The sequence below is a fragment of the Amblyomma maculatum genome, chromosome 6, assembly GCF_055883805.1.
Source record: "Amblyomma maculatum isolate TAMU_Amacu chromosome 6, ASM5588380v1, whole genome shotgun sequence".
NCBI lineage: Eukaryota > Metazoa > Arthropoda > Arachnida > Ixodida > Ixodidae > Amblyomma > Amblyomma maculatum.
In genome coordinates, this window is record NC_139349.1 from 130288300 (window position 1) to 130307879 (window position 19580).

Sequence of the window (19580 nt, forward strand, 5' to 3'; positions counted from 1 at the left end):
CTGGGTTTCCCAGAAGCACCGCGTGCGTAACGTTTAAGAGCGTTGCATTTCCATGTTGTTTCTCAAGTGACGCGTTCGTGACGCTTTGTAGAAAGAGCTGTCAGAGTTGCTGCACAGCGCAGTAGCTTAGTATTGAAATTGTTTAAACAAATGAGGTGTTTGCGTTCGTTGTTATGAAACATTTAGTCTTCCTTTCCTTGTTTGCGAGTGCAGGCTACGCAGTCTGCGTTTAAAATGCGCCACTTTGCAAGACAACGCCCACTTAGCGAATGCGATGGCTGTATACTAGATGCTCTCCATTTTTGCCTGAAATAGGGACATTATTTTGGTGCACATTAAGGCTTAATTATCAACGGATGTGATGAACGGTGCACTTAAGGTGTCTTATAGTGCAACGGGCGCATAAACAAGTGCTGAAGATAGCACGGTATTTTCAAAAGCCACAAAAGCCACAAAACGAAATTCTTCAATGCCGTTTAATAACCGAAAGCACCTCTTCAGTGTGGTGATATGGCATTTCCTGCAGGCTAATCCTAGTGATGGTTACATTCATTTAAGCTTTCTGTATCGCCTCCAAAGGACGAAAAACAGTGTAAGCCCCTTCGTACTATTAAAACGTGCTCTATGGCGTGCTTTGCTTTATAAAAATCCACCTTAATGTGACGTCATTGTCTTCAATCTCGGAGCACAGCAGTAGCGCGAGGCGCCGAAAACGTCCCATGAGGTACTCACCTGCCGCTTAAGCATTTCGAAGTTAACTCTCTGACAAAAACTGAGAAGTGGGATCAACCCAGAATAAATGACGAAGAGTTTTCTCGTCCTAGCAAACTTCTTTCGTGACAACATTTCTCGTTGCGTCCCCTAGTAGTTCCATGATACCTGACACATTTGAAAATGACGTGGTTAAGTCTACCATTAACACGAAGTTGAGATAACATTTTACCGCTTCAGTTTTGGATCTCGTTGCATTTAGGAAAAAGCCTCGCAAGGCCCGCATTTGTCGTACTGCTCAGTCAATGTCTAGTGCATACGTTATGCGAGTGAATAAGAGTAGCTCGAATAATAAGGCACAGATGACTTCATTAGAGCAGCAGCCGGCTTTACTTGTTTTGTGCTGCATGTGCTTAAGCTAGCACACCTGAAAGCAATCTGTCCAAACTGCTACCTTTATTGTACGGTTATAGGCAACACCCTCATTGACACAATGCAAACCCGGGTAAGCTTGTTAAACACAGCGAAAGCAAATCACTCCATGAACTCTAGGCAGACAATCATAGCCCGAGGTGAGTGAAATTACACCTACGACCGCGCTTAAACGTTTGAAAAATCTGTGGGCATGGCTTCCCAAGCTGCTTCTTGTCAGCTGAGTTGTATTGATGTAAAGCGTACTCGAGGATACCTAATATTGTGTAACGTAACACATGAAATGTTTTGAGGTTCCTTCAAGCTTCAGCCATCGTTCCAACACTCGATGCCAACGACAGCAACCTCGTGTGGTGTGACTTTCTTAGTTGTCACTTTAATTTCCGTTTTCTTTCCTTCGCTCGCATCCTTACCCTCCCGCGGTGAAACTGACCCCAAGGCCTCCAGCAGCGAGTAGTATCGAAACGAAGCACACCTGTGCGAGCACCTGCATCAGTTCGACGAACGCGGACGGACGTGGGCCGCGTTCAAATGAGGCGCGCTGCAGAGCGTGACCGATGGTGGACACGCTTTGTATACATACTATAAATATCTGTACAAGCCAGTGCTTTCAGTGATGTTTGTTTGTTTTTTGCAAAAGATGGAAAAGAAGAAAAAGAGATGAAGGAGGTTAAAGAGAGCGAGAGAGGGGGTGGGAGAAAAAATAACTACGCTGTTCCTGCTTTGTCCCCCCTTTCCCTGTACAGAGAGTGCACAGTGCGCTAATGCTGGAAGTTGTTGTCTCATTCCCGTGTGACCATAGTTGTTCCAAGAACGAAAAAAAAAAAAGAACACTGTATGAATAAAAGTTTCCTAAACCATGCCGCACGAGTCTGATGCGTATTTTGAGAGTCGTGCCGTAAGGAGGTGGGGAAGTGATTACATGATCAAAGTCACTTCCCCTTATGTTCTACAGATGCCATAGAAACCCCATTTCTGGGATTGCCATGTTCTCGAACTAGCTTGATTTGTTCCAGCAGCTGTGTGAGAAGATATGTGAAGGGAGGGAATGATCTTGCCCTACATGGAAAAAGGACAAAGAGATTGTTACTTTGAAAGTCACTGAGAATATTACTTTCGGAGAGACAAGAAAGCGGCTTTCGCTGGTGCATACATAAACTGAAGAGACTGATTTCAACCATTTTCGTTATGAATATGCTCAAATTCTACTGCTTCCAAAGTAAATAGAATGAGAATAGTACAGTTAAAAGGCGAATCGAATACGATTTGAATAGCGATACACCGAAATCGAACAAAATTGAATATTTTCTCTACTAATACCGACTTATGGAAATATGCATACATAAAAAACAATAATATAAGGCATCACAGGGCAAGTATTGGCGCTGCTAACCTTGCAGTACTGGCTGTAACTTACGGATTTTAGTCTATAGGTGTTAAATTACGCAGCACAAATCTCCACTCAGAGTTGACAACAAGAAGTCAGTATTAATTGCGTCTTTAAGTGTTCAGTTACACGTAAACCAAAATTACTTTTGCTGTAGTCGTCGAAAGAGCATACTCGAACAACACCACAGGGTATTGAAGGAGCGAGAACCACATATAAGTCATAGCCTTCAGCATCGTCGTACATCACAGAATTTCATGACCTTGTTATGTCGTCCTGTCTTAGGGGCCATTAATAATCATCATGAACGTCGCCCCATTGAAAATTTCGTTCTAAGCATAGCGATGCGCAGAACGATGCACAGAACGATGCGCAGAAGAGGGCAGTGGTTCTGGGCTCTAAAGGAAGTTTGTGCGAATTATTAGAAAAGTGTTCGATAAGATGAGAGCATATATTTGATTTGGTTCGAATAATAACATCGCTTAGGTGAGTTCTCGGTCGGTTTTTGCACTTAGATTAACTAACACCCCCGACATGAAGTACGAGTTGTTGCTCTTTGAATTAGACGGAAGGGATTTTTTATTTCATTTTCTGCACGTAAGGCACGAATTATTCATGTCGCAAGTAACTAGGCAGGGCTTCGTGAATGACTGCATTTCTCTTCGCAAGGGCAACCTTCGTTTACTTCAGAAAGTAGACATCTTTCAGGATATGCCAAAAACTCAGGATCAGTTGCTATTGTTCACTTCAGTATGGTACGCAATGAAAACACGCATTAAATGTCCTAAAGATGAACAGGGCTGCCGATCAATTTCGGTTGCCTTCTGATCTTCTACATCTAATCAGAAGTTATAAAAGGATAGGGTAAAACAAACAATTCGGAAAATATCCATTCAGAAGTGGAGATACGACGATTCTGTGTCTTTCCGGCCTCATTATAAGTAGCTTTCAGAATGCTAGGTTTGTTGCGCCCAACCATCTGGGACAAAAGTGTGCTTTGAAATAAGGGAGTGAACCCACCCGTATAATATGCCAAGTAGACATGTCCCACACGCACTCGTTGTCCGCAAAGCAGCAAAATAATGCACTATTATAGTCAAAGCGTCCTTTTACACCCTCAACCAATCATTGTTACCCGTCTACTCTATGAAACCGCAAAATCAGCTCAAATAAAAAATTGCTTGGCACGGACTGCAGAATGAGTCCTGTAAAATCCGGCCATTCGAGAAAAAAAAAACTTCCGTACTCTGTTAGACGATGCTAAGAGCATATTATTGCTTATCGAAGTTAATCCGCCGATCCCCACTCGGCATCTCCAAAATAGCGTCGCAACCTTTAAATGCGGGACATTCAAGCCCAATGCCCATTGACATGCCATTAAACTCCCCTCGAGAATACTTTGCACTTACCTCATAAAAATTTCCGTGCCAAGTCTGATATCATTCCGTGCTTTAATAACTTATGAAATGGGTTCAGTTTTTACTTTCAGGCCTTGTTTTATCTCCCATCGAAGCAGTGTCTTTCGAAAACGTACATATACCTGCGATGAGTGGCTCTCTAATATAAGTCCTGAGCAAGCAGCAGAAAATGTCAAATAATATAGACGGCTGAAACTGAAATAACCGCAGAAACATTTCGCATAGGCCACTACGACATCGGAAACGGTACTCTACTATCGATCATATCCATACCACCAACCAGGTGATAGAAAAATGCTCGGAATATAACCAGCCCTTATACATAACATTCATTGATTACGAAAAAGCATTTGACTCAGTTGAAACCTCGGCGGTGATGCAGGCATTGCGAAATCAGAGGGTAGACGAGCCGTACGTGAAAGTGCTGGAAGGTATATATAGTGGCTGCACAGCAGCCATAGTTCTGCATAAAGAAAGTAACAAAACTCCCATAAAGAAAGGTGTTAGGCAAGGAGACACAGTCTCCCCAGTACTATTCAAAGCTTGTTTAGAGGAAGTATTCAGAGACTTCGAATGGGAGCAGTTAGGGATAAGGGTAGATGGAGAATACCTCAGTAATCTGCGATTTGCTGATGACATTGCCTTGCTAAGCAACTCGGGGGATGAACTGCAAATAATGATTGATGACCTAGACAGGAAAAGTAGAAAGGTAGGCTTGAAAATCAATATGCAGAAGACTAAGGTAATGTTCAACAGCCTCGGAAAGGAATAGCAGTTTACATTAGGTAGCGAAGCACTGGAAGTAGTAGGAGAATATATCTACTTAGGACAGGTAGTAACCGCAGATCTGGACCATGAAAAGGAAATAACAAGAAGAATAAGATTGGGATGGAGCGCATTTGGCAAGCACTCGCAGATTATGACTAGCAGCTTACCGGTATCGCTCAAGAGGAAAGTATACAACAGTTGCATCTTGCCTCTACTCACCTAAGGGGCTGAAACGTGGAGGCTAACCAAGAGAGTTCTACTTAAGTTGAGGACACCCCAGAGGGCTATTGAACGAAAAATGATAGGGGTAACATTAAGAGATAGAAAGCGTGCAGAGTGGGTCAGAGAAATAACTCAAGTTACCGACATTCTAGTAGAAATTAAGAAGAAGAAATGGACATGAGCAGGACATGTAGTGCGAAGAGAGGATAACCGATGGTCGCTGAGGGTAACAAACTGGATTCTAAGGGAAGGAAAGCGTAGCAGGGGGCGGTAGAAAGTTAGGTGGGCGGATGAGATTAAGGAGTTCGCACGGGTAAAGTGGATGCAGCTACCACAGAACCTGGTTAAGTGGAGAAATATGGGAGAGGCCTTCGCCCTGCAGTGGGTATAATCAGGCTGCTGATGATGATGATGACTACGATATCACTATGCCACTGGCATACTGATCCAAGATTGGCGTTAAAATTGAAATGCTTATGAGGAGGCCTTGCGCAGGCCGAAAGAAACAAGCCGGTGTGCTCTATGGTGAATTAAGATCTGAATGCCGATAGCACTAGACACAATTTGGAGGCCCTAAAAAGCCCATAAGAGAAAAAGGGGAAGGAAATAATATTGTCTGCAAATTCTAGCAGAGTTTCAAATCAGATCAAACATCTGCATTTGCACACAATATCAGGCGCAAAGTAAAAAATGATTGACAAGGATTTTTAAAGCCACAAATAATAGAGATAGCTTTTTTTAAGGATTTGTCGCAACGCATATGATGAACAGTTCACATATCTAACAAGTAATAAGTGCCATTCATTTTCGGCCGGCACAAATCTTCGAAGACAATATGTTGGCACCACCTACTTGAGAATTTCCCGGCGGCTGCCCAAAATAAATTAAATGCAGCTACACTAATTGAAAGCTGACGTAGTGATTAGAAAAAAATTACCGACGATTACGTTACTTCCTAATGCGAAATTTGAGTGCAGCAAATAAGCTGTTTCACCTTTTCGATAGATTGAGGCAAAGAAATCGAGCAACACATGTATGCGCTATCACAGAATTTTTTCGTCTCGCTCATGGCTCAGAAAGAACTGGCAGATAATTTTGCAGTGGCGAACGGCAGCGGCAATTTCGGCTCGGGCGGTGCACATATACAGATCCGCCGCCACCGATCTGGCGCTCTGATTGCCACCGCACAGGGGTTGCATTGGAGGAGGAGCGAAGAAAGGAATTAAGTTCGAGCCGGCGCTTTGACAACCGGAGACTCGCAGGAAAAGGGGGGAGGGGGGCGGCATGTACACCCAGTGGAAAACGATGGGGGCAGAAGCGCGCGCAGCAAGCGGAAAACGCGATAAAGGGAGGAGGGAAGAGATAGCAGCGACTGACTGATGCTGCTGACGCCGATAGTGAGTCAACCCCAGCTGCGGAGTTGGTTTCAGGGACAACGCCGCCGATGCCGACGCAAACAATATGATACCCTCGCTTCCGCAGCGCCAAGAACCAGGTCTAGCCGTGGGAAGGTGGTCACGTATTCGTCGACGTGCCGGGGCCTACGTGAAATAACCGGCGCGTCGGCTACTGAAGAGCACCCTATCCGCCACACAGGAACAGGGGGGGGGGGGGACCCCCCTCCTCTTTCGACTCTCTAGCGGCGTCAGTGGCATCCAGCGGTATCAGTCGGTCGCTGCTAGCGCTGGGGGGATGAAAGGGGGGCGGAGCTGGTTACGAGGCCGACGACGACGCCGACGCAAAACCCAGGAACGTACGCCAAAGAGCTGCGCTCTAAAACTGCTCTGCGTTTCTGAGCATGAGGATGAAGGCCTGTCCTGATGGAAAACAACAAGCAAAATAAATATCAGGTTCTTTCCTCTCCCGATTAACCTGGACCGGAATTCACTCTAATTGCAGAATACAGAATTTATTTACAATATATACACATTGCAGCACAACTTCACTTCAGTCAGGGTGCGGCCTCTCGTCACGGCACCCGAAACGAGTCTCCCGTTTTGCTGCGTCGCTCGGACGCTTCAAAGTCATTCTCTCCCTCGAATTCCTCCTCGCCAGGCTCCTGGGGAATCCTCACTTCCCCCGTCGTTTCGCCGCGGCTGTGGCTGGTGAAGACGCCTTCCACCCCCGTTACAAATGTTGACCGCCAGCGCCCGTCGAATTCTCAGAAGCCGACTCGCTGGCTCGGAGGGGATGGTTGCAGGCAGATCGGATGTCTTCGGGAGCGACGCTCTTTTTCTACTGGTCGTCCGTGCGGCGCCAGCTCGCAGGCCGCCTCACAAGTTGGGACAGTACAGAGGGAGGAGGCGTCTGCCACGGCCGCTCCGTTTGCGCACAAGCACACACAAACGCCAGCAAAATACACACACATATGGCAGTCTTTTCAAGAGTTCTCTGCCCGCGACCAGGGCGCTTCAAACGCGCACTTAACAACGTTGACAGGAGCTACTGTCCGGAATACCCGGGTACGAACCCGACCTCGGCGGCTGCGTTTCGGTGGAGGCGCAACAATGAAGCGTCCGTGTGCTGTGCAGTGCCAGCGCACGTTGAAGATCCCCAGGTGGTCGAAATTACGCCGAAGCCCTCCACTACGGCTCCTCTTTCTCTCTTTCCCCTTTAACTCCCACCTTCCTCCCTTCCCTTACGGCGCAGTTAGGTGTCCACAGACACAAGTGTGACAGATACTGCGCCTTTCCCTTCCTGTGAACCAATTATTATTTATTATTATTATTATTATTATTATTATTATTATTATTATTATTATTATTATTATTATTATTATTATTATTATTGTTATTGACAGGAGCAAGGCTGCTTATTTAGAAATTAATATTGTAACGGGCCGCAAAGATGAAGATGCGCTGGGGCAGAAGGAAGGTGTGCGCGCATTGCTAGAGAGGACTGACTGCTGACACGGTGCCCCTGACGTCACGTACGCCCCCGTTTTTCACGAAATCTTTCAGCGTAACAACTTGGTGGAGATGTTGGGTGTGACCGACCTCGTCAGCAACGGCTCTACCACTCGGACCTCGCCGCAGTCGACGCCTTGCTGGTTTGCCACCTTCCATTTCTGAGATGTCCCTGGAGAGAGACGCTGCGCCGAGGTCAGCATCGAGCACCTTCTGGCCACATTACCGCGAGCCTCGGTCCTTCGCGGGCGCTGCTTGTGAGGATGTGGACGAATGGCTGACGCACTATCAACGCCTCGGCCGATATAGCAAATGGGACGCGGCCGCCCAACTTGCCAACGTTGTATTCGCGCTCACAGACACGGCTCTTATGTGTTACGAGAATTACGAAGATTCCTTCAAGTCTTGGACACGTTTTGTAGACGATCTCAGCAAGTGCTTCGGTGACACCGCTGCAAAGAAGTGTGCAGAACAGACACTGGCTCACCGAGCACAGGTTCCTGGAGAGATCTCCACCCAGTACATCGTGGCGGTCCTGAAGCTTTGCAAAGTCGCTTCACCTCGTATGTTCGACGAGGAAAAGGTTGGCCACTTGTTTAAAGGCTTCGACGAGAACATGACACACCTACCTGATAAGTAAAGAAAACCTGGTATCGGTATCGAACGTGATCGAGCATTGCCGCACGTTTGAAAATCTTAAGATGCGGAGAATTACGTCCAAGTTTGGTGGTTTGGCTACTGTCTCTACGGTGGCAGCCATTGACTTCACATCCACCAGTGACGAGCTCACCCGCTGGCAAGATCTAACCTGCCGTCCATCTGAACCGCCCTTTACGTACCCACTGCTTCGGCCTCAGCCCCAGTCTGTCTACGCAGCGCACTACGATGGCTACCAGGTGCGCCAGCAGTCCCGTCACTGCCTAGCTTGTCATACTCCACGATCCCACCACGAAGCACGTGTGCGCTTTACCGAGCCGCCGCCAGTCAACTTCGAGGAGGATGTGACATATAATGCCGTCTATATGAGTCCTGACAGCGGTGATGTCTTCCCGAAGCGGACTTTTGTCTGCAATGTAACGGGCCGCAAAGAAGATGAAGATGCCCAAGGGAAGAAGAAAGAGAACGTGGTGCGCGCGTAGAGCGAAGGACGACTGACTGCTGACACGATGCCCCTGACGTTCTGTATGTCCCGTTTTTTGCGAAATCCTTCAGCGTAACAATATAATTATTGTTATTTTAAAACTATCGGTCCCCTAAAGCTCAGAACATTCTTCTTAGAGTGAACACACTTATTTATTTGCCACATACACGATGTTTCAACATTATTAAATAAGCTCCTCTTTACACAAACAGTGCATTGTAGTTTGTCTGAAGCCATTGGTTCTCCTGGTTGCACTTCAATTTTCGTGCAGTCGAAACAGCATACATGCCAGACTCGAGATAACGTGCAACACTGCACTGCTTGACGTTGAATATGCCGGTAAATATTTGGAAGCTCGGTTTTGCCTGGTTAAGCTGATTTCCTTTTGTTAACCTCTGATTTAACTGTAGATGTTGTACTTAAATATACACTCGTCGTTAAGCCAGGTATGACGGCTGCGCCTAGGTCGATGGTTAGTCATGTTTGGGTATTGACACACATCGTTAGCCATACGGGAAGTCGGGTGAAGGTCAAAGCCTGCATTTTTATACGGTTGCGTACCCGCTGCCGGAGTTTTGCAAGCCGAACGGTTTGCTTTTAATCTGTTTTCTCGCACTAGGCATTTCTGACCTTCTCCAGGGAAGCAGCTTGGGGTGGTCGACACCACCAGCTGACGACAGCTTAAAGCCTCCCGCAACCGCGAAACGCTTAAAGACGGCAGAGCTAAGCCCTTGTGCATGTCTAAGCTTGCCCTGACTAACTAGGCAAGCGCGGAGCTCCTTATTTTAGCCAGGGACGCGGTGAGTCACGTGGTCAGGCGCTGATCCAGCTCTGGAGAGAGCATGCGGCAAGTCGGCGGAGCTAGGGGGGGCGAGATAGCGAAACTAGGTGCATCAACTCACGTGATGCGTTGCCAATGCCACGGCCTTGCTGCAGTGAAATGAAGGTCACATTGCTAGCGAAGCTGAAAGTCGGATCGACTTCGTAAATGTTTAGCTTTGAAATAAAAGCATATCTACACGTGCACCAGCGAGAGGAACATGATAATAGAAATCACTGTGCAAGCAATGGGAGCATAGCCTACAAGCAACATTTACAGACCTATGGGCTCGAGGTTATACCTATGCTGACTCAGAACAAGCTAGTTAGGTGAAAAGAAACACTTCGCATCAGCGCATGCGACTGGATCGTAGTTAAAATTGAACACATACGGCTTTAGACTCTTCAATGTTTGATAATGTTCGCCAGTAAGTACCCCCCGAAATTCATTAGAGAAACCAGTTATTTCTGTCAAATAAACTTGGCGTGGATCTGTTCTGCAAATTGCCCATGGGAAAAAACTGTGATTTTTCGCTGGACAGTCAGCACTAGTGTAGTGGTAGTGAGGGTGTAACAGGTGCATCCCAGTGTATTTATAGCCAGCTGAAAAACGATAAAGTTGATGCACAGGTGCGCCACCTCGCATTGTAGAGGATGCCCTTTTGTATTATTTGACTAAGACGGGCCATCCGGCCTATAACTATTATATGAATTAAATGCATCAAGCTTCTTAAGTAGGTGACAGCACCAAGAAAACGTTGTTCCACAATTTTGGATTGGCATGACTGACATTTTTTACACAGCCTGCATTATACAATGTTCGCCATCAGGAACTTTCCAGGCTGTGTAATGCTGCCAAGTGTGCATATACAAAACCGAAGTCGATAAAAAGCAAAATGGATTTAGAAAGGAAACGAGGACTCTGTTTTGAGAGCTCATAAGAAAAAGTAGGTGATTTATGATGTTTCATGGCGCAAGAGCGGATATGGCTATCATGCGCCAAAAACATGGTTAAAGGGTTTGTTCTGTTAGGTGATTATGTGTTAAAAACATCAAATGACTTAAAATATTACCTTTCTTAAAAACATAAAGACATGTAAACAACCAACGAGGGTTGGTTCGCCTAACGTAACATAGGGTGAAATGGGGTGAGTTGAGTGATACAGTAAATTATCTTTTTCTTGGTTCTTTGAGTTTTGTACACGTGATCAGAATGTGATTTACTGTTAGTTCATCACCACAATTTCAAAGAGGTTCGTTCTGTTTTATTAATAAGAACTTTTATGTGATCTGTTTATTCTACACGCAGACGGCATAAAATAAGTTAGAAGAAACGTTCCAGGTGTCGACATGACTCCCAATCTCCTAATATCGGCTTCACAAAATAAAGTTTCTTGCTTGCTTCCTTTTCCCAAGCATAAGAAAAATTATGCATTTCTGGTTGCCAACTTAGGAAATACGCGCATAAAATGTACATAAAAAATATCCCACGTTTCCCATTTAAGTCGTACTCATATATAAAAATAGCGGGACTGCGACATGAGCAAAATGAAGCCAGTCGCCTAAATTGGTTTTGCTAATTAAACGTGATGAGAAATTCAAGATAAAGTGTCTAAATAATAGCGATAATACACAGCCTTGCGGAAAGTTTTGCGTGGATAAATTAGCTCCACAAAAGTATGATCGCTTCTGGCGCCGTAAAAGACTCACAGGGGTGCACTTTCCTTTCGGAAATGAGAAAGCATTGCGAGAATGTTCCATGGCTAGTTACGTTACGAGCTCACTCTGTGTTTAGTTGCTTTTCCGACGTCTACAAGTTTACTTTTACTTTTCGTTTGTTATTTTTTATGAGTGTTTTCATTTTTTCTTTTTGAGCTTTGAGCTTTCTTCTTTTTCTTTTTATGTTTTTATTTCAATTTCATTGCTCATCTTTATTTTGTTTTATATTATCGTTTTGTTCTTCACTTTGGTACAGGCTCCGTGATAAAAAAAAATTCGAGGTGACACCAGAGCGTCTCATGGAGGGAGAAAGAGTCTTGGCATAAATTATACAGCAGTGCGCCATAGACAATAACAAAAGTAGATTACCAACAACGAAAACAGTCAAGGTTTTGCAGCCGTATTTTTAAGGCGGAGGTCACTCTTTCTTTTTGTTTCCCTCAGTATGCACACCTGGATACGGCTACTTGCTTTGCTTCTCAGTAATGAAAAGAAGACTTGCTGCAAGCATTTAACATAAATTGTTGTAAGTTGACCTCGCCTTTTAAGGCATGTTGTCATTAGGGCTACTGAAGCTGCGCAAATATACAGATTAAATGAATGTTGCCAACGCCGAACAACAAAACGCAAACCCGAATATGTCTTCAATACGTGCGAACAACTATGCTATGCTGGGCAGAAGCGGCGTTAAGCCAGTTTTCGTAGAAGCCTTAGCTGCTTGAGAGATATGTGGAGTGAGCGGTTTCGCCTCGAAAGGAAAGGCGCTCATTAAGAACTATTTCGGCCTATCCACAATTTCTAATTAGCTGCATATCACACACTCCCCCCCCCCCTCCCTCCCGCACCAAGACTTAGTACTGCGAGCTGAAAAATAAAGCAGCGCCTCAGTAAAGCCTAGAAGTTCCAATTTCCAGAGAATCCCAACGGCGAGGCTGCGTATCCGATCGGCAATAAAAAGAAGCGGACCTTCTCTTGTAATTAGCTGCGCTGGCAAATACTTACCGAAGTAAAAGCATCGTAGATGTCCAGTCTTGTTACTGCGGATTTACTGCGATCTTTTTCATGCGCTGTGTGTGCCGGAGACCATGGGCTTCGTATTCATATTCGCCTGCGTGACAACAGCTGAAATGTTTCCCTAGAGTTCACAAACAGCACTGGAATGATGTTAAAAGGGATAAATATGCAAGCTTACCAAGAACCCAGTGTGCATCTGTCAAAGAAGAAAGAAAAACTGCTATGTTACTCTTCCAGGGGGACGTTGTGCTGCTTTGCACAAGACCCTAGACATCAAAAGTGAATTACGGTATCAAAAAATAAGTGGCAGTGCAGCGTACGTATACCCCGCGGACAAAAGTGGTATATTCCAGGCACTGCGAGAAAACTGCCCGGCAGATTTTTTTCGACAGAGAAGCATTTATTTCTGAGATATGCATAACGGGTACCCTCTTTGAAATATTTTCCGTCTAGTCCAAGCATGTTTGTGTGACACATTTTTTATACTGAAAAAATGCAATCGTTACGATTCGTGTGGAGTATACCACTTTTGTCCGCGACTACGCATACATGCTGGGTATGCTGCCTCGGGAGCGAATGGCATAGAGCAAAAGTTTGGAATATTTACGATTACCGATGGAAACATACTCCCACATCAAAACTTATTGGGCTGATGCCTGTTTTCATTCTCGACAGCGGAAGTGGTCTGGTTGTAACAATTAGGGCAGATTAGAAAGTAACGCAATGTCTTGGCAGCACCAAGAACTTCGCATGCTCTGGTATGAAAAATCTGCATTTAGTGCCAGCGGCAAAGTTCCGTGTCTTTAGTGATGTAAACAAGCCCTGCGAATCAGAGAGGACACTTTGGCCTATGGGAAGTACGCTAGACTGCCGTCTGCTCCCGGGAAGGGTGATTTGCAGCTGCAGTCTAAGATAATTTCTTTCCTGAAAAAAAAAAATTCGTTTACTGTCACTTCGGCTCGCCAGCTAGCCTGACTTAAGCAGATAGCAACTACTGTCTCACTATAGCGCAAGCAGAATATTTTCTTTCTGATGTCTCGACTGTATATATCCCAGGAGTGAGGATGACATGAATGACAGTTATACATAATTTCAACAGAGGCCGTTTGAGGCCTGCTTGGCCAATGGCTCAAATACAGTAATACTTAAAAAGCTGATATTTTTAACCATTAATTCACGATAGAGCTGCAGTTACAGCAATGCACATTGATGATCAATACCATTTCGTACAGCGCATTCCTATTTTTTTATTCGAACACTTGCCATGTGCAATAAGGATGGGGTTGTCTTTGATGTTGAAGTAAGTCGTGTAGGCTTTTGTATTGCAGACGTTGGTGCAAGCTCCCCGGCTCTTAACATTTCGTCGTGTGGTTGTAAAGCTCGTCATCGATAGCCTATTTGCTGGTTCCCGCAACAGGCATTCTTTGCGTGCTGTGCGAACGTCCCAATCGTCGAAGCCGCTGTCGAGGGAGAAATACCACCTCCTCGCCATTGTAGTCTCCCTGCGTGTTAGTTTAGAATGCTTATTTTTTGTTTTCCCACCATCGAATAAAACCCATGGAGAAAATAGCGGTCTAGGAATTATCACATCTAATTCTCGTGCTGCACTGTAAGCTTTGAAATTATAACAGCCGTCTTGTCTCCACGACAAACAGAAAAAAGTTCAAACACCCACCTATGACATTTGTCAAATTACGTTTCCAACTTCAATGCTACATCTGTGAGGTCTGCAACTGTTACTACGAATTTCACAAGAATTGGCATCAAATATAGCATTAAATATTTAGAACTTAATATCGGCTACCATCACGCTCTATATGCCAGCAGCCGCGGTCGGCGCATTCAACACGCCGCGATACAAACTGAGCATGTCACGCAGACTATCCGGCTCTAAATTCCTACTCACTGTAAAGATGAAAGTTTCTTCCATGGACGATAAAGTTATCATTCTTTAATGAAACTATAAGAGGCTTTTGTAGTTATTCTTAACCTGTAACTACACTGCTACTGCTCAGTCAAAAGCTAGCGCTAGAGATCAGGATTGGATGGAAAACATGCTGTAGTGCAGTGTCTAAGCGACAGAATGTGTTCTAATTCTCTCTAGACTTTAAAACAAAGAAGTGTCCCGTAGAAAAAGGCCAATGTTGAAACTAGAACCACTCGTTGCTAAGCGAGGTCATCTGAGGCTCTACCGCCCGCAAAATACCGATAAGACCGACGACTACGGCAATTATGCCTGCATATAGATCAGGATGTCAAATGTAGCTCCCTCACATAGTGAACTGGTAGGCTCAGATTTACCTCCAAAGCCACCGCCGTACCGCGCGGCCGACTCAAACGACGTGAGCGGTGATGATTAACCAGTCTCAGAGGGCGAAATCGGACGTTCGGGCTACCAGTCGCGCCGGAGTAGTGGGCTCCAGAACAAGTCCCAAGGAAGAGGCGCAGCGGGACAACCAAACCACACAGTCTTCACCGACAAATCCTCCTAATGGCCCTTCCGTGAGGGATTCAATCTCAAACAATTTATTTCTAGCAACCGCTTGAGATTCGGTTGCAACGAGAGAACCTAAATGCTGCTTTGAGAACCTGGGGCGGTATTCAGTCGGAATCCATTCGAAATGGACATCCATTTTCTATTTCTTCCCGCGTCACTGTAATATGAAGGCGTCATGAGCTAACCACCGCTAAAAAATTAGCTTACACATCGGCACCACGGCAGCATGCGACAAACAAGTAGCTGAAGGTTTTGTATTAGTCGAAGCAAAGCACAGAACTAATGAAAAAGTAGAGATCGCCTTCCTAGGTTGCAAACGTACGCCCTAAAAGTAAAAACACACACGTTAGTCGCCCGCCTGTAAGGCGTTTCTGGCGATATCAAAATCCGCTCATTTTTGTCGGGAAAGTTAGAAAAATGTCAGCATGTCCCTGCTTATTGCTGCATTGTAGCAAGTAAGCAAGGCTTTCGGAGGTGATGGCATGACGCATAAGGCTGCAACGATCTGTGATGGCTTCGCTTGCGAAAATCCTTTGCAGGGATTTTATTTCAATAGGATCTAAATTACAGGACCATTTACGGGCGGCCGTCACTTCAGTCGATTGTACATGCAGCAGCGTTCTGCCCAAAAAAAAAAAAGAAAAAAAAACAATCAAAGCACGGTACAGCCGGGTTTAACGCTATGTGCTCCAGTTACGTTTCCTTATATATAATTCAGTTTCATCGCGAGCCCCAAAAGAGGCATGCAGCTTTAAAATGCTGTCTTTTTTACTCTGCGGAAAGACCACTCGAGCCCTTCAAGGAAGTCTGCTCACGTCTGTGCGGCGTAAAGGGATCCCAAGGAGGCGCGTCGACGCGGGCAGTAGACGCAGGCTTCTATTCATGCTTTCACTGTTTGGCAAACCAATCGACGGATTGCGCATGGCCCACTATGCATGGTCGCGCTTATACCGGGAACAGCAAAGCGGCCATCTTGGCTGTAGTCCTAAATGTGGTCCATTCGAGAGGGCTGCCACCAGTTCGGTAGCCCGCTCTCTTTTGCCCTTTAAGTAGAACTAGATTGGTTCATAGAATTTTTTAGTGCGTAGGACTACTAGCCGCAATCACGGATTTTTTCGGTGTCTGCCTGAAGCCGCTCACTCTCTTTTTCTTCGTGAACTTGAAGTGGAGAAAGAAAAGGTGGCAACGCGCGCGTCGCGCGGCTCAGCATTGAGGAGGCGGAGCTGCTGCACAGTTGCAGCACAAGCTGCTTTCTCTCTCTCTCTCTCTCTCTCTCTCTCTCTCTCTCTCTCCATCCGTCCCTCCTTGAACTTGAAGAGGAGGAAGGGGGAGTGGCGACGCTTGCATCACGCGACTTAACACTGAGGGGGCAGAGCGGCCGCGAAGACACATCCAGTGAGAGAGAGAGAGGCGAGTGCCAGTTGCGGACGTGGCGACCGTCACTGAGCAACGTTGCCCAAGCGAGTGTTACTCCGGGGTGAACGGTTGTGGGTCGCTAGCGCGTTCTCACCTTCACTCACCTTTGGCGCTCCCTTCGCATCAGTCACACCTCAGCCTTCACGGAGAGCAGACCTACACGCGCAGTGCTCCGAGCTGCTCGCCACGTCGTGAAGCAGCTTATGCTTACCCTGGCGCCTAAGTAGTGGTACGCACCTACGTCGCATTTGATTCCCTAAGCCAATCGGCCGTAATTTTTTTACGGCTTATTATTAAGCGAAAGAAACTAATTGAATTATTCCGGCGAGTTGGATGGGGCGGGCAACGCAGAGCCTTTTGAGAATTATTCAGCTGACGCGACACGGTAACGCGGTGACCGCCGCAGCGGCGCTGCGTGCATGGTACTCGCTGGAAAAAAAAACAGAGTGTGCAACTACACGCAAAAATGGAAAAGGCAGATCAGGAAGGAAGCTTTCTTTGATAACTCAAGAGGCAGTGCCCAACTTTTTGAAGCTAGATCAGGGTGCCTTAGAACACGCAGCTACAAAAAGAAATTTGACAATGGAGATGACGCATGTGCTGTATGTGGAAACTCCAGTGAAACAATTGACCATATTATACTCGAATGTAATGATATCCATCCGTGAAGTCGATGCAGGCGCAGTCACTCTTCCTGAAGCAAGCTCTGAGGTTTAGAGATACGAGTGGCCGGGTGAATGAAGCTGCGGTGGAAGCCAGCAAAAAACCATTGGAATATTGGTGGCTTAAAAGCAGAAATGTGGCATATTGTTACTAATGTAGAAACAAAAAATCAATAAATAGAATGATGGTATAGTTAACCAATCTAAAACAATAAAAAGTATTTTCTCTGCTATATTTCAAATGTTTCTTTTGTTTGTGATTTCGTTTATTTTTGCCCCCCCCCCCCCCTTAGCAATGCCCCGCCTAGAGGTCCTTAAGGGAAAATAAATGATGATCATGATGGTGAAGTTACAGGGGGAAAAATGAGCATGATAGCAACTGCTACCACCCCGTTTCAAAGGGGACGCTCCTATAATCCATCCATCCATCTATCTATCGATAATCGAAACTTTGCAGGTAGCGAACTAAACGTGCTTGTTGCTTCCTTTTCTCTGATTTTCAAAAAAATAAAATAAAAATAAAATCAATGCTTACTGATACATGTTTTTTCGCGCGTTCAAACAACAATTTTATTTGTAGCCACTCCATTTTTATTAACCTAGTGAGCAACGTTTCTTCTTCTATATACAGAGAAGCATATATGTTCAATAAGCAGTTATTTTTTTCTCGTCTTGCTTTGCTGTATTTTAAGCCTTACCGCACAAATTGAGCGTCGCATGCATGGCAGCAAGACAGAGGCTATAATTACGCATTATTACGGTCGGTGTTCGCAATTCAGAACAGCTGTGATAGTTATAGAGCTTTTCGTTTATTATACATGCACACAGGAATCTCTCACAAGCCTATGTACATTTTGTTGTTTGCTACAAGAACGTACTGTTCGCTTCAGCACGTATTTCAGCTGTGCTGAGTTATTTAAACAGGCGCAGAAGATTGGTGTTCAACTTAGGCTACATTTCCTTGCATCTGTCTGCTTTGATTCGATTTTATGTTCCGTGTAGCGTATATGAAAAAAAAAAATTAAATCTTAAAAAGACAGTTTCGCTATTTTCCGAATCTAAATCATTAGATCCAGGTAGAAGGAGCGAGTTGCGCCGCTTCCTTTAAAGAAAAGTGCGAGGAGCAGATGCGTATTGCATGAATTCCGAACGAAAGAGAACTGGACTTAAAATTTGTTTTATATTCTTACGGTGGAATATCCACAAGCTATAGCATTCCGCTCAACTAAGGTTGATGGCAGCACAGATCTGTCCACCCTCAGCACCTTCGTTCTCTGGAGCAACACTAGAAAATGCCGCTAAGTAGCAATGAATGTTTTCAGGCTGAATGGCTATTATTTGTGTGGCTTCTCAGCGCTCAGAGCTGACCTCTACAGCGATTTGTTATTTTAGCGGTCGGAGGAGTTATCACGCGAACTACTACATCAATGCTAGCCTGGCCGTTCTTCACTATTCCGCACGGATGGATGTCTCAACTCAGCTTAGTTTGGTTCAGGGGAAAATATCAAGATCACGATACTGTGACATATAAGCCGAAAAATGGCAGTGTACTACGCATAGGTACAGGTAGATGCGCGAGAAAATGGGCCATAAGCTTCACTTATTCGATAATTTTTTTTTATTGCGAAAGCAATACTACTCTAGGTTTTGAACCTTCAACGTAGCGTGGCGGTAGCCATGTCTTACCCATGTGACGCTGTGACGTCACATCCCACGTGACACTAGGGTGTGGGCTGGCAGGAGCTGCCAACTTGGGTCTCTCGTTTCACATGGGACGGTTATTCAACAGGATAGTTAAGCGGGCGAGTTGGTGATACATTATCAAAAAAAAAAAAAAATACCGCGAACAAACGGGGACGACAGGAAGAAACCACAGGAACAAGCGCTGACTCTCAACTAAAGTTTAATCGCAGAAAACACATTTATATAAGGTACAGAAACAATAAAACACCAAAACCAGAACGCACGTTTTACTATGTGATGTCCAGATATGCCGGGATGGTTATGTCAGAATGAGCCTGTTAGGACCCTGGCATTCACGTTACCCCTATAGGCCACTAAGGCACGTTCATACGGCTGGGTTAAAGCGGGGCTTTATATGTGCACTGAGGAAGAATACAAAGAGAAGAAGAACGCTCGGTCACCTGCAGCTAATTCTTTCGCTCAATATTTGGTTCAGCAGCGTCGAACCCTTGTAATTTTTTTTTTTTTTTTTTTGCAAATGTGCAAATGTGGCAGAGCAAGTAATGATCTAGCGGTAAATGCTTGCAGAGAGTCCTCACGTCTATGTGGACACTCTCTTTGCAGAGATTAACCACTCACTTATTCGCCCACGGGCTCACACCAGGAACAAAACTATTCGTTGTCAGCCAGCATGAAAATTTTACAACGGAGAAGAAGCCAACTGCAAAACTAAAGCCTTCACTCACTACAACGGCAGTACGAAAGAAGCGGCATTATGCCGACGT

The 19580-nt window shown here is 45.3% G+C and overlaps 1 protein-coding gene across 4 annotated transcripts in view; it reads left to right on the plus strand.

The window, feature by feature from the left end:
- Positions 1 to 19580, plus strand: part of LOC146186739 (corticotropin-releasing factor-binding protein) — a 174299-nt gene that overhangs the window by 96299 nt on the left and 58420 nt on the right. For 2 of the 4 annotated variants that reach the window (XR_014708163.1, XR_014708164.1), the window contains exon 8: positions 1 to 1283. This exon is cut by the window's left edge and continues 614 nt beyond it. The gene's annotated coding sequence lies outside the window, so the exon portion shown is untranslated. Of the gene's footprint in view, positions 2001 to 19419; positions 19541 to 19580 lie in introns of those variants that run through there. The other 2 variants (XR_014708162.1, XM_084607383.1) reach the window with 2 other exon arrangements.